This window comes from Myxine glutinosa, chromosome 2, assembly GCF_964187855.1.
Source record: "Myxine glutinosa chromosome 2, kmMyxGlut1.1, whole genome shotgun sequence".
NCBI lineage: Eukaryota > Metazoa > Chordata > Myxini > Myxiniformes > Myxinidae > Myxine > Myxine glutinosa.
In genome coordinates this window covers 226,371,064-226,383,505 of record NC_136262.1, presented here as the reverse complement: position 1 = coordinate 226,383,505, position 12,442 = coordinate 226,371,064, and positions in this window count along the sequence as shown.

Here is a 12,442-nt window from a genome sequence, read left to right as displayed (position 1 = left end):
AGATGCCACCCTCATCTGCTCCATTTCCTCCCTGTGAGCATCCAGTTTAGTTTCTACCCCCATTCTGACCCCCTCTATCGGCTGCCCCATTTGGTTAACTTCCCTTTCCGCTTGGTCCCTCATGTCCCTCAATTTGCCTTCCATACTGTTTTCTAACCCCTCTAACCCATTTTTCACTCCCTCTATCTGATTCTCCTGGGCAGCCATTCTATTTTCTACCCCCTCTAACCCCTTTTGCATCCCTTCCATTTGATTCTCTTGAGCGGCCATTCTGTTTTCTACCCCCATTAACCCCTCCTGTATTTCCCCTAATCTATTGTCTAATTTCCCAAATTTCTCGTCTAATCCCTTAAAATTATTGTCTAATCCCCTAAAATTATTGTCTAATCCCTCACCAGTACCCCTCGCTTCGTCCCTCATTACCCCCATTTGGTTTCCCATTACCCCCATTTGGCCCTCCAATCGCTCACTATCAGCCCTCATTCCCACAATTTGGTTTCCCAACCGCTCACCCAATCGCTCAATTTGGCTCCCCATACTCATCTGTACAGCTGCCTGTAGCTGCGCAATGAGGGCCTGCATGTCAATCGGCTGCATGTTAAAGCCCGTTGATACAGCGGGCTCGGCTACCGCGCGCTCTTGCGAGGCGCCATTTTGCGCGCCCGCAACGTCGGGCGCAACGACGCTATTTTGTGCGTCTGCTACCCTCACTGCTTCGCTCTCCTCATGTCCCTCAATTTGGTCCTGGACCGACCCTGCCTCACTCTCCACTACCGGACCCCAGCTGTCTTGGTCTGCCATAGCGCGACTTTCAAAATTCGGGTTTTTATTTCCGTATAACAAATTCAAATTTCGCCGTTATAATTTCGCGCGGGAAACGCGCTCCGAATCGACTCTACTACAAATTTGGGCCTAATAAATTTAGTCCCGGGTCCGAATTCCACTCCTCGACACCAATTGTTATTGACGTGGCTTAGATGTTATTTACCGAGCGGTTTGGTATGACCACGTCTGCACAAGTTACCCGATTATACCCGAACGTTGACTAATCGCGCTACGCTAGGTCAATGAAGGAAAAGACACACGGCTGGGATTAAAATGACACGACACCATGGATACGGTTCTCAAGACCTCCGGAGGAGATTATATTCGTTCGGAAGGTCAGATTACAGGGACGAGAGGTACAGCATAGAAAGACAAGCACTTAGACACAATCTTATATTAACCCCAACAGACGACAGATAAACGGGACAAAAGGCTGACTCACACGGGGATTGATGGCTAGGAAAGGCAGGATCGATGGCTCCAGGTGCACCTGGGCTCAGGGACAGAATCGACTCGGTCCGGTCCAGAGATGCGGGAGGTCTCACAGCGCTCGAGGTAGTGACTTGCTCTTCTTCAAGCTGGGGGCGCATCTGACCTCACATCCGGTGAGTCGCTTCGTATATCCGGCGGGGAGTGACACGCCCTCGGCTCGTTAGCTCCGCCTCGTGGAATCGGCACGTTGCTTCTCATTGGGTGCGTGCGGGGGGTTTACCAGGCTCCGCCCTTGACGAGGAGCTGACAGCCAGCCCCTTCGTGGTAACCCCGTGGAGCGCATGGTCATGGCGGCTAACCGAGCTGGTGGGAGGACGCACACTCCCCCCGCGCGCCGTGGTTGTAGTTGTTGTTGTAGCTGTAGTTGTTGTTGTTTGGGGAAGAAGATGGAAGGAGGTATGGGAAAGGTCCTAAACTCACTACTGGTGCCATATAATCACATTCTGGTGCAACGAAGAGTCAGAATTAATGGAAACGAGTCCTTAACTGACATAGACTAAGAATAACTAGCAAGATGTCCGAAAGTTGTCTACGTGTGATGCGGTGGACCTGGGCACGACATTTAATGGGGGAAAAAGGGGAAGGTCGGTTCTACAGAGTGTTATTTACAGGCAATGGGACTAGGGAATGGGGGATTGGGGATAGTTGGGGAGTATTGGGGGAAATAGGGGAATATTTACAAGCGGATATGGAGGCCAATTTCCATATTCGCAACAATATATATATATATATATATATTGTTGTGGATATGAGGATTGTGTTTTTTATTGTGTTTTTTTTATTATTGCTTTATTCTGGACCCTCCTGCCTCCAGTCTGTGTATAAAGGTCAAAGGGCGTTCCCGTAGTTAATTCCATAAAACATACACGAAGGACACCATATATCCCTGTTCAGTAGTTATATCCTTATTATGTGTATTAGTGTAAGGCTGTGTCTTCCATTAATTGAAATACGCCATTGCACCAAGTCAAATAAGAGTAGATTCCCTTCACCTTCCCCTTCCAACAATTGCCAACTGTTCCCTCCGCGACTCCATTCGCCACGAGGTCGGCTCGGAGAAGAAGGGGGAGGAGCTGCCGACTCCTGGGCGTGCCCGCCCATCGTCATCAAGGGCGGAGCCAGAGGGCCGTGCCGACCAATCAGGGCCGATGCGAGCTGACCGATGGGCGTGTCCTGGACACCAGCGGCTTGATCGCCTGAGGCGCTATATAGAGCGCGCGCGAAAGCAAGAGAGAAGTTGTTGTTGGACTAAGAGTTGGACTGGGTTGGACTAAGAAAGAGAGAGGAGAGAAGGGGCGAAGCGAAGCAAAGAGAGAAAGAGTCCTGGAGTTTCTGAGAGAGGGAGAGAGAACCCGTCACGCCAGACCCGTCACATCCTTCGCTTTAGTCTTTTCCCCAATTGAATATCTGTGGCGCGATTTTCGCCAACGTTCAGGAATCTGGTTAGTCGGGGTAACTGTTCGGGCGCGGCGGCCATCCGCTCAGCAAACAACATCCTAGCCGTGTCCGTAACAATTGGTGTCTGGGAGTTAGATACGAGGCCCGAACCAAATTTTTAAAACATCAAGAAAAAATTTGGTCAAAATTTGGAGCGGCCAAGATTTAGTTTTTAAAATCCCAAATTGAGTCGTGCCATGGATAGTCAAGGCGATCAGATGCCGGTGGGGGAACTAGAAGAGGGGTTAGCGGTAACCCAGGATCAGAGGGAAGAAATGGAGGAGAACAATGAGGAGGTGGTTGAGGAGGTGTCAGGCGCGCAAAATGGCGCCCTCACGCACGTGGGTGTAGCGGCACCAGATTTAGCCACGCCCGTGGTTGCAGAGGCACAAAATAGCGGCGTTGCGGCAGCCGAGTCTGCGGCACTGGGGAAATTGGACCTCTTTATGGCGCAAATCAGGGCATGCTTCGTGGTGCAAAGTAAGGAAATAGATGAAAAGATGGATAAATCAAGGGCGGAAAGCAGAGAAATGGGACAAATGATGGAAAGGAATAGTGAACAATTAAGAGACGGGTTAAACAATATGGGAAATAAATTTGAGGGGTTAGACAACGGGATAAAAGAGGTGAAGAATGGGTTAACGGGGCTAGAAGATAAGATGGAAGGCAAATTGCGGGAGATAGGGGAGCAATCCGCCCGGGAAATCAAACAAATGGGGAACCGGATAGAGGAGGTGAAAATCGGGTTAGACACTAAACTGGATGCTCAGAGGGATGAATTAGAGCAGATGAGGGCGGCATCTACTAAAGAGATGGGAGAAATGAAGGAGGAAATAAGACGAGGTGTAAGTGAGGAGGTAAAGCGAGGTGAGAGGCGTATGGAGAAAGAGGTGAGGAATAATACGGCTAGGTTACAAGGGGGCATAGAGGACCTGACGCAGGAGGTGGAACAGCTGACGGTGGGACAGACGGAGTTAGTGGAGCAGGTACAAAGGAACACTGCGGTACTAGGAGGGTTAAAGGCGACACAAAAAGAACTAAAAGACGACTTGATAGCGACGAAGAGGGAATGTCAGATGGTACGTGAGGGACTGACAACGAGGTTGGACAAGGTGACAGAAGTAATGGAGACAAAGGACCGGGAGGTGAGGACGCACATATAAACGGTCAAGGTAGCGTTAGAGGACGAAATAGAGGGGGCGCACCGGGAGATGAAGGCGGTAAAGGAAAAATTAGAGGAGGTGGAAGAGGGGGTGAGTGAAATTAAGAAGAGACGGAGGGAAACTAAAAAGGAGATAAGGGAGGAAGTGATGGAGTATGTGCAAGGTCTGTGTTCAAATCATGAATATATGCTCACTAACCAAATAAAGAGTTTGCAGGTGGCGAAGGAGGTGTGGAGACGAGGTGCCAAGGTGAGTGGCGAAATATTCGGAAATGTATATGATGTGAGGAAAGCTTCAGTCGGCTTGGGGGTTGATTTGGATCCGGGTGTTCGTGAGAGGCCGTTGGTGAAGTGTGCGACAGGTACGGAGTGCGAAGGAGGAGCTGTGCGAGGATGTCCGACTCTGGGGTGTGTGAGGAAAAAGTGCGCGCCAAGGAGTGAGTGTGCTGTCGAGAGTGAGTTGGTCGTAGCGCGTGTGCGAGGAGGCACATGGAAGCGCGGAGTGGGGAGTGTTACAGAGGATGTAACGAGAGAATGCACACCTGTGGTGAGTGTTACGGAGGGTGTAACGGGAGAGTGTGCGCAAGAGGATGCACGAGAAAGGTGTGTAACGGACGGGTGCATGGGGAAAGAGTGCGCTGTCAAGAGTAAGGGAGAATGCACACCTGTGGTGAGTGTTACAGAGGGTGTAACGGGAGAGTGTGCGCAAGAGGATGCGCGAGAAAGGTGTGTAACGGACGGGTGCATGAGGAAAGAGTGCACCATCAAGAGTAAGGGAGAATGCACACCTGTGGAGAGTGTTACGGAGGGTGCAACGGGAGAGTGTGCGCAAGAGGATGCGCAAGAAAGGTGTGTAACAGAGGAGTGCATGAGGAAAGAGTGTGCCGTCAAGAGTAAGGGAGAATGCACACCTGTGGTGAGTGTTACGGAGGGTGTAACGGGAGAGTGTGCGCAAGAGGATGCGCGAGAAAAGTGTGTAACAGAGGAGTGCATGAGGAAAGAGTGCGCCGTCAAGAGTGGTGGTGAAAGTGGTAAGAGTGACACGGAGCGTGAGTGGGTTGTGGCAGGTGAGAGAGGATGTACACCTGGAATGGAAGGATGCACACCTGGAATGGTAGAGCGTGTGTGGGAATGCACACTGGAATTGGTAGTGAGGAATGTGGTTGGGTGTGCAAGTGAGAGCACACCTGTGGTTGTCACAGAGGAGGTGACCGAGGAGGGGGCACGAAGAGGTGTGTTGGTGAGGTGTGCGAACGACGAGTGTGTGCAAAGGTGTGCGGTGGTCAGGTGTGTGACAAAGTCTGTCAGCGGAATGAGTGTACCTGGGGGTGCCAGGGAAGGTGCAATGACAAAGAGCATGGAGACGGCTGGATGTATGAGCAAGGAACTGTGTATGTGTGTAAGTGTGTGTACGTGTGTCTTCGGGGTGTAAGCATGCGAATGGAGCATCGATGCTAACCGGGTTAGCGGTTAGAACGACGTTTAGCCGAATCGGGCCCTCGGTGCGTGCCGGGCTTCGCGTGCCGCGAGGACCAGCGGGGATCCGAACCACGGCGGTTTCGAAAGAACCGCCGTACGCGATCCACGCTGGGCCTCGCTCGGAACGGTCGCATCCGAGCTCCGCCAGGCGGAGCGGGCGGTCCGGTTGGAAGGGCCGACACAGCGACCCCTTGTGGTTGCCGCGCTCCGGCCGGCCGAGATTGGGGCATCGGATGGTCCCGTGCCCCGATGGTGCGTGGAAGCTCGGGCCGAGTAGACCGCCTTCCCTGCACCGAATGCCGGACGGACCCATCCGCTGGCAACGAACCACCCGTATTCATTGCTCGGCTTTACGAAGCCGAGCTTTGGAAATGAATTGGCGCACCGAGAGGCTCTAGTGAGAAGACTGTAATGATGAGGATAGTGTTTTGGACACGAAATTAGAAAAAGCAAAATTTGATGATTGGCAAAGGATTGGCAGAGTGATGATTGGCAAAGGATTGGCAGAGTGATGATTGGCAGATGATGGGTAGTGATTGGCAAATTTTTAATTATCTGGAATTTGGTGTGCAAAATTGGTAGTGGAAGATGCACGATGTGGTGGGATGGCAACTTTGCCATCTCTCACAGCGGGGGCAAAGGAGCACTAGTTTTATGGGGTTTGGCAGTGAAAACGAGCCCGGGAGGGTTAGGATATAGTGTGTAGGGACCTAGAAGATGACCTTAGGTCACGTTAAGGTTAGGTAGTGACAATGATACCTGTAGTGGGGACGCAGGTAGATTAGTTTGGATGATAATGACGTGGTATGTGCTAAGTTTAAAGGGAAGACGGGGGAGCACTAAGTTAGCAGGGCAACAGGTAGTTCAGATGATGCCGTGTGTGAGGAACAGGTGTGATTGCACAGGTGTGCAACTGAACAGGTGTGTGGAGCAGTGTATGAGTGAGAGAAGGTGATTGTGCGTTGTGTTGACCAAATGGTCCAGGGACCAAGGAGGGTGCAGGTGGCACCAGGTGAGATTGCACAGGTGTGCAACTGCAGGTGTATGGAGAATGGTTGTGTGGAATATATGGAGTATGGAATATATGGAGTATGGGAATGGATGGTCGTGGAGTGAGTATGATGAAAACTGTGGAGTGGAGTGGTTGGTGCAGAGGTGTGGATGGGGGAAAGGAGGATGGACCCCATCACGAATACCCGGGGAGGGTAGTGTAAGTGTTAGGTAGAGGGTATAGGTAAATTGTGGTTGGATATTGGCATCTGTGGTGCGTAGTGGAAGAATGGTGATTGAATGGGTGCATTAATGTTGTGGAAATGGCTGGGCATGTAGCCTGTTAGTGTGTGTAGTTGGTTGACACTCCACCACTGTCGGGGGAGTGAGACCCCAAATTGAGAAGCACCACAGTTTGGTCAATGGGAATTTGGTTTTTAAAACCACATAGAGTAAGATTGCCAATGGTTTTGCAGGGAAAGACCCCGGGTAGTGTAAAGTGTGTTAAAGTCATTTAGAGGATAGTTAGGATTGAAGTCTCCTCGCACCATCTACATCCACTCACCTGAGGTAACGATGGTACTCCACACCATGCCATGGTTGTTTTTATTATTTTTGATGCAAATGTTTGGAATGAGAGACGCATCATGACGTGGGTGTGACATTGTGCTGATGTTCCATCTCTTCCTCCTTATGAGGATTGATGATGAATTGGGTGATGGCAAATTTTGGTTAGAGGGATTGTGGAGACGAATTTGGTATAGGGGAAATATGGGGAAGACGTGACAGTAGTGACGAATTTGTAAATGTGTAGATTGTTGTAAATATGGGGTAAGGGCTAGGGTAGAGTAGGTGACAGGGGGGGTGACGTACGGTAGGGACGAGCTTTTCTTCGCTCCGTCTCCATACGCACCTCACCTTGCATTGCCTTGTTTGATGTGTACCCTTGAGACCTTACCCCTCGCTCATCTGTCTTTTCCCCCCCTTGTCTCCCACATGAGGACTGTGCGCCACTGGGCGCCGAGGGGAGCTTGCGTGAGTCCGCCATTGTGCGCCCGAATCTTCCGGAACCACAGCTGTCTGCATCGATGCACCACCTTATGGACCACATGTCTGTGGCCGAGCACCACTTATGGACCCCATGGGTTGGGGCATGGCCCCTCTGCTGGAAACGGCCATGAAGGCCCGAGATCTTGCTGGCGGACCTTGGCCACAGGGCACCGATGCCCCACAGATGAACCACACTAGTCGGCCCTGTGGGCCCGAAATAAATAACAACGGACACGGTTGGTGCATTTTATTTTATGTGCAAATAGGCCGCCAGCAAAGAAGATGACAACATCAGGAAAATAGCATAAACCAGCAGAGGGAGCCGAAGAGCAAGAGACCACCAGCAGGGTTTGTTTGGTTATTTTTATTGAGAATTGTAGTGACTGTGCACCGATTGGTGCTTGAGGGTGCTTTGGTGCATTTTTGGGTGCTTTCATGGTGCATCGATGCAGGACAGACTGTCTCCCCCCCCAAAAGAACGATCACAGGTCCTGGGTTGCGGTTTGTAAATAAAGTAGTCATTGTAAATCATGCACCCCCACCGTAAATGTATAGTTTGACGACAATTCCGCAAGTCGATTAGCTGTGGGCGTGAGTCTGTTAGGTAGGGTGCAATGGAGCAGCGGGATATATTTATTTATGTTTTAAAACTGTCACACTCAGGGTCAGGTTAAATGTAGAGGGAACTACACCTACGTGCCACACTAAAAGTTAAGGTAAGAGGCCCGGGACGTGCCTAAGGGGAGGAGGGTGCAGTGTTGTGGATATGAGGATTGTGTTTTTTATTGTGTTTTTTTTATTATTGCTTTATTCTGGACCCTCCTGCCTCCAGTCTGTGTATAAAGGTCAAAGGGCGTTCCCGTAGTTAATTCCATAAAACATACACGAGGGACACCATATATCCCTGCTCAGTAGTTATATCCTTATTATGTGTATTAGTGTAAGGCTGTGTCTTCCATTAATTGAAATACTCCATTGCACCAAGTCAAATAAGAGTAGATTCCCTTCACCTTCCCCTTCCAACAATTGCCAACTGTTCCCTCCGCGACTCCATTCGCCACGAGGTCGGCTCGGAGAAGAAGGGGAGGAGCTGCCGACTCCTGGGCGTGCCCGCCCATCGTCATCAAGGGCGGAGCCAGAGGGCCGTGCCGACCAATCAGGGCCGAGGCGAGCTGACCGATGGGCGTGTCCTGGACACCAGCGGCTTGATCGCCTGAGGCGCTATATAGAGCGCACGCGAAAGCAAGAGAGAAGTTGTTGTTGGACTAAGAGTTGGACTGGGTTGGACTAAGAAAGAGAGAGGAGAGAAGCGGCGAAGCGAAGCAAAGAGAGAAAGAGTCCTGGAGTTTGTGAGAGAGGGAGAGAGAACCCGTCACGCCAGACCCCCCACCAGCAGCGTTGGCTCCACCAAGCAGCTCCGACCCGTTACCCCGCGCACACGACAGGATCGGTGGCATCGGCGGCCGTCGAGGTCCAGCACGACGTCCCGTGCGGGATCAAGCTCCACCCAGCTCCATGCCTTCCTCCCCCTCCAGCCACCCACCTCCTGCCATTCCTGCCTGCAATTTCCCCATTCGTGTACGTGAGTTTGTTCTGTGTGTCTTGTCCCAGGGTATTAATTAAGCCTGTTTAGATAAGCTAGCCATTTTCACTGTGTCTCTGATTTCTTCTGTAAATTATTTTATTATCCTTCCTTCTTCCTTGGTTTCTTTTAGTTGTAAATAGCAAATAAATTATATCCGTATTCCCTACTTCTGTCTTCTTCTTCTTCACATCCTTCGCTTTAGTGTTTTCTCGAGTGAATATCTGTGGCGCGATTTTGGCCAACGTTCGGAATCGGGTTAGTCGGGGTAACTGTTCTGGCGCGGCGGCCATCCGCTCAGCAAACAACATCCTAGCCGTGTCCGTAACAATATATATATACATATATATATATATATAGATATATATATATTTTCCCTCGCGGTCCCCCTGTGCTGTCTTTCCCTCGCGGTCCCCCTGTGCTGTCTTTCCCTCGCAGTCCCCCTGTGCTGTCTTTCCCTCGCAGTCCCCCTGTGCTGTCTTTCCCTCGCAGTCCCCCTGTGCTGTCTTTCCCTCACAGTCCCCCTGTGCTGTCTTTCCCTCGCAGTCCCCCTGTGCTGTCTTTCCCTCGCGGTCCCCCTGTGCTGTCTTTCCCTAGCGGTCCCCCTGTGCTGTCTTTCCCTAACGGTCCCCCTGTGCTGTCTTTCCCTCACGGTCCCCCTGTGCTGTCTTTCCCTCACGGTCCCCCTGTGCTGTCTTTCCCTCACGGTCCCCCTGTGCTGTCTTTCCCTCGCGGTCCCCCTGTGCTGTCTTTCCCTCGCGGTCCGCCTGTGCTGTCTTTCCCTCGCGGTCCCCCTGTGCTGTCTTTCCCTCGCGGTCCCCCTGTGCTGTCTTTCCCTCACGGTCCCCCTGTGCTGTCTTTCCCTCACGGTCCCCCTGTACTGTCTTTCCCTCACGGTCCCCCTGTACTGTCTTTCCCTCATGGTCCCCCTGTGCTGTCTTTCCCTCACGGTCCCCCAGTGCTGTCTTTCCCTCACGGTCCCCCTGTGCTGTCTTTCCCTCACGGTCCCCCTGTGCTGTCTTTCCCTCGCGGTCCGCCTGTGCTGTCTTTCCCTCGCGGTCCCCCTGTGCTGTCTTTCCCTCGCGGTCCCCCTGTGCTGTCTTTCCCTCGCGGTCCCCCTGTGCTGTCTTTCCCTCATGGTCCCCCTGTGAAGGCTTTCCCTCGCGGTCCCCCTGTGCTGTCTTTCCTTCACGGTCCCCCTGTGCTGTCTTTCCCTCGCGGTCCCCCTGTGCTGTCTTTCCCTCACGGTCCCCCTGTGCTGTCTTTCCCTCACGGTCCCCCTGTACTGTCTTTCCCTCGCGGTCCCCCTGTGCTGTCTTTCCCTCGTGGTCCCCCTGTGCTGTCTTTCCCTCGCGGTCCCCCTGTGCTGTCTTTCCCTCACGGCCCCCCTGTGCTGTCTTTCCCTCGCGGTCCCCCTGTGCTGTCTTTCCCTTGCGGTCCCCCTGTGCTGTCTTTCCCTCGCGGTCCCCCTGTGCTGTCTTTCCCTCGCGGTCCCCCTGTGCTGTCTTTCCCTCGCGGTCCCCCTGTGCTGTCTTTCCCTCGCGGTCCCCCTGTGCTGTCTTTCCCTCGCGGTCCCCCTGTGCTGTCTTTCCCTCACGGTCCCCCTGTGCTTTCTTTCCCTCGCGGTCCCCCTGTGCTGTCTTTCCCTCGCGGTCCCCCTGTGCTGTCTTTCCCTCACGGTCCCCCTGTGTTGTCTTTCCCTCACGGTCCCCCTGTGCTGTCTTTCCCTCATGGTCCCCATGTGCTGTCTTTCCCTCATGGTCCCCCTGTGCTGTCTTTCCCTCGCGGTCCCCCTGTGCTGTCTTTCCCTCGCGGTCCCCCTGTGCTGTCTTTCCCTCGCGGTCCCCCTGTGCTGTCTTTCCCTCGCGGCCCCCCTATGCTGTCTTTCCCTCGCGGTCCCCCTGTGCTGTCTTTCCCTCACGGTCCCCCTGTGCTGTCTTTCCCTCGTGGTCCCCCTGTGCTGTCTTTCCCTCGCGGTCCCCCTGTGCTGTCTTTCCCTCGCGGTCCCCCTGTGCTGTCTTTCCCTCGCAGTCCCCCTGTGCTGTCTTTCCCTCGCGGTCCCCCTGTGCTGTCTTTCCCTCGCGGTCCCCCTGTGCTGTCTTTCCCTCGCGGTCCCCCTGTGCTGTCTTTCCCTCGCGGTCCCCCTGTGCTGTCTTTCCCTCGCGGTCCCCATGTGCTGTCTTTCCCTCGCGGTCCCCCTGTGCTGTCTTTCCCTCACGGTCCCCCTGTGCTGTCTTTCCCTCGCGGTCCCCCTGTGCTGTCTTTCCCTCGCGGTCCCCCTGTGCTGTCTTTCCCTCGCGGTCCCCCTGTGCTGTCTTTCCCTCGCGGTCCCCCTGTGCTGTCTTTCCCTCGCGGTCCCCCTGTGCTGTCTTTCCCTCGCGGTCCCCCTGTGCTGTCTTTCCCTCGCGGTCCCCCTGTGCTGTCTTTCCCTCGCGGTCCCCCTGTGCTGTCTTTCCCTCGCGGTCCCCCTGTGCTGTCTTTCGCTCGCGGTCCCCCTGTGCTGTCTTTCCCTCGCGGTCCCCCTGTGCTGTCTTTCCCTTGCGGTCCCCCTGTGCTGTCTTTGCCTCGCGGTCCCCCTGTGCTGTCTTTCCCTCACGGTCCCCCTGTGCTGTCTTTCCCTCACGGTCCCCCTGTGCTGTCTTTCCCTCACGGTCCCCCTGTGCTGTCTTTGTCTTTCCCTCACCATCCCCCTGTGCTGTCTTTCCCTCACGGTCCCCCTGTGCTGTCTTTCCCTCACGGTCCCCCTGTGCTGTCTTTCCCTCACGGTCCCCCTGTGCTGTCTTTGTCTTTCCCTCATGGTCCCCCTGTGCTGTCTTTCCCTCGCGGTCCCCCTGTGCTTTCTTTCCCTCGCGGTCCCCCTGTGCTGTCTTTCCCTCGCGGTCCCCCTGTGCTGTCTTTCCCTCACGGTCCCCCTGTGCTGTCTTTCCCTCACGGTCCCCCTGTGCTGTCTTTCCCTCGCGGTCCCCCTGTGCTGTCTTTCCCTCGCGGTCCCCCTGTGCTGTCTTTCCCTCGCGGTCCCCCTGTGCTGTCTTTCCCTCGCGGTCCCCCTGTGCTGTCTTTCCCTCGCGGTCCCCCTGTGCTGTCTTTCCCTCGCGGTCCCCCTGTGCTGTCTTTCCCTCGCGGTCCCCCTGTGCTGTCTTTCCCTCGCGGTCCCCCTGTGCTGTCTTTCCCTCGCGGTCCCCCTGTGCTGTCTTTCCCTCGCGGTCCCCCTGTGCTGTCTTTCCCTCGCGGTCCCCCTGTGCTGTCTTTCCCTCGCGGTCCCCCTGTGCTGTCTTTCCCTCGCGGTCCCCCTGTGCTGTCTTTCCCTCGCGGTCCCCCTGTGCTGTCTTTCCCTCGCGGTCCCCCTGTGCTGTCTTTCCCTCGCGGTCCCCCTGTGCTGTCTTCCCCTCGCGGTCCCCCTGTGCTTTCTTTCCCTCGCGGTCCCC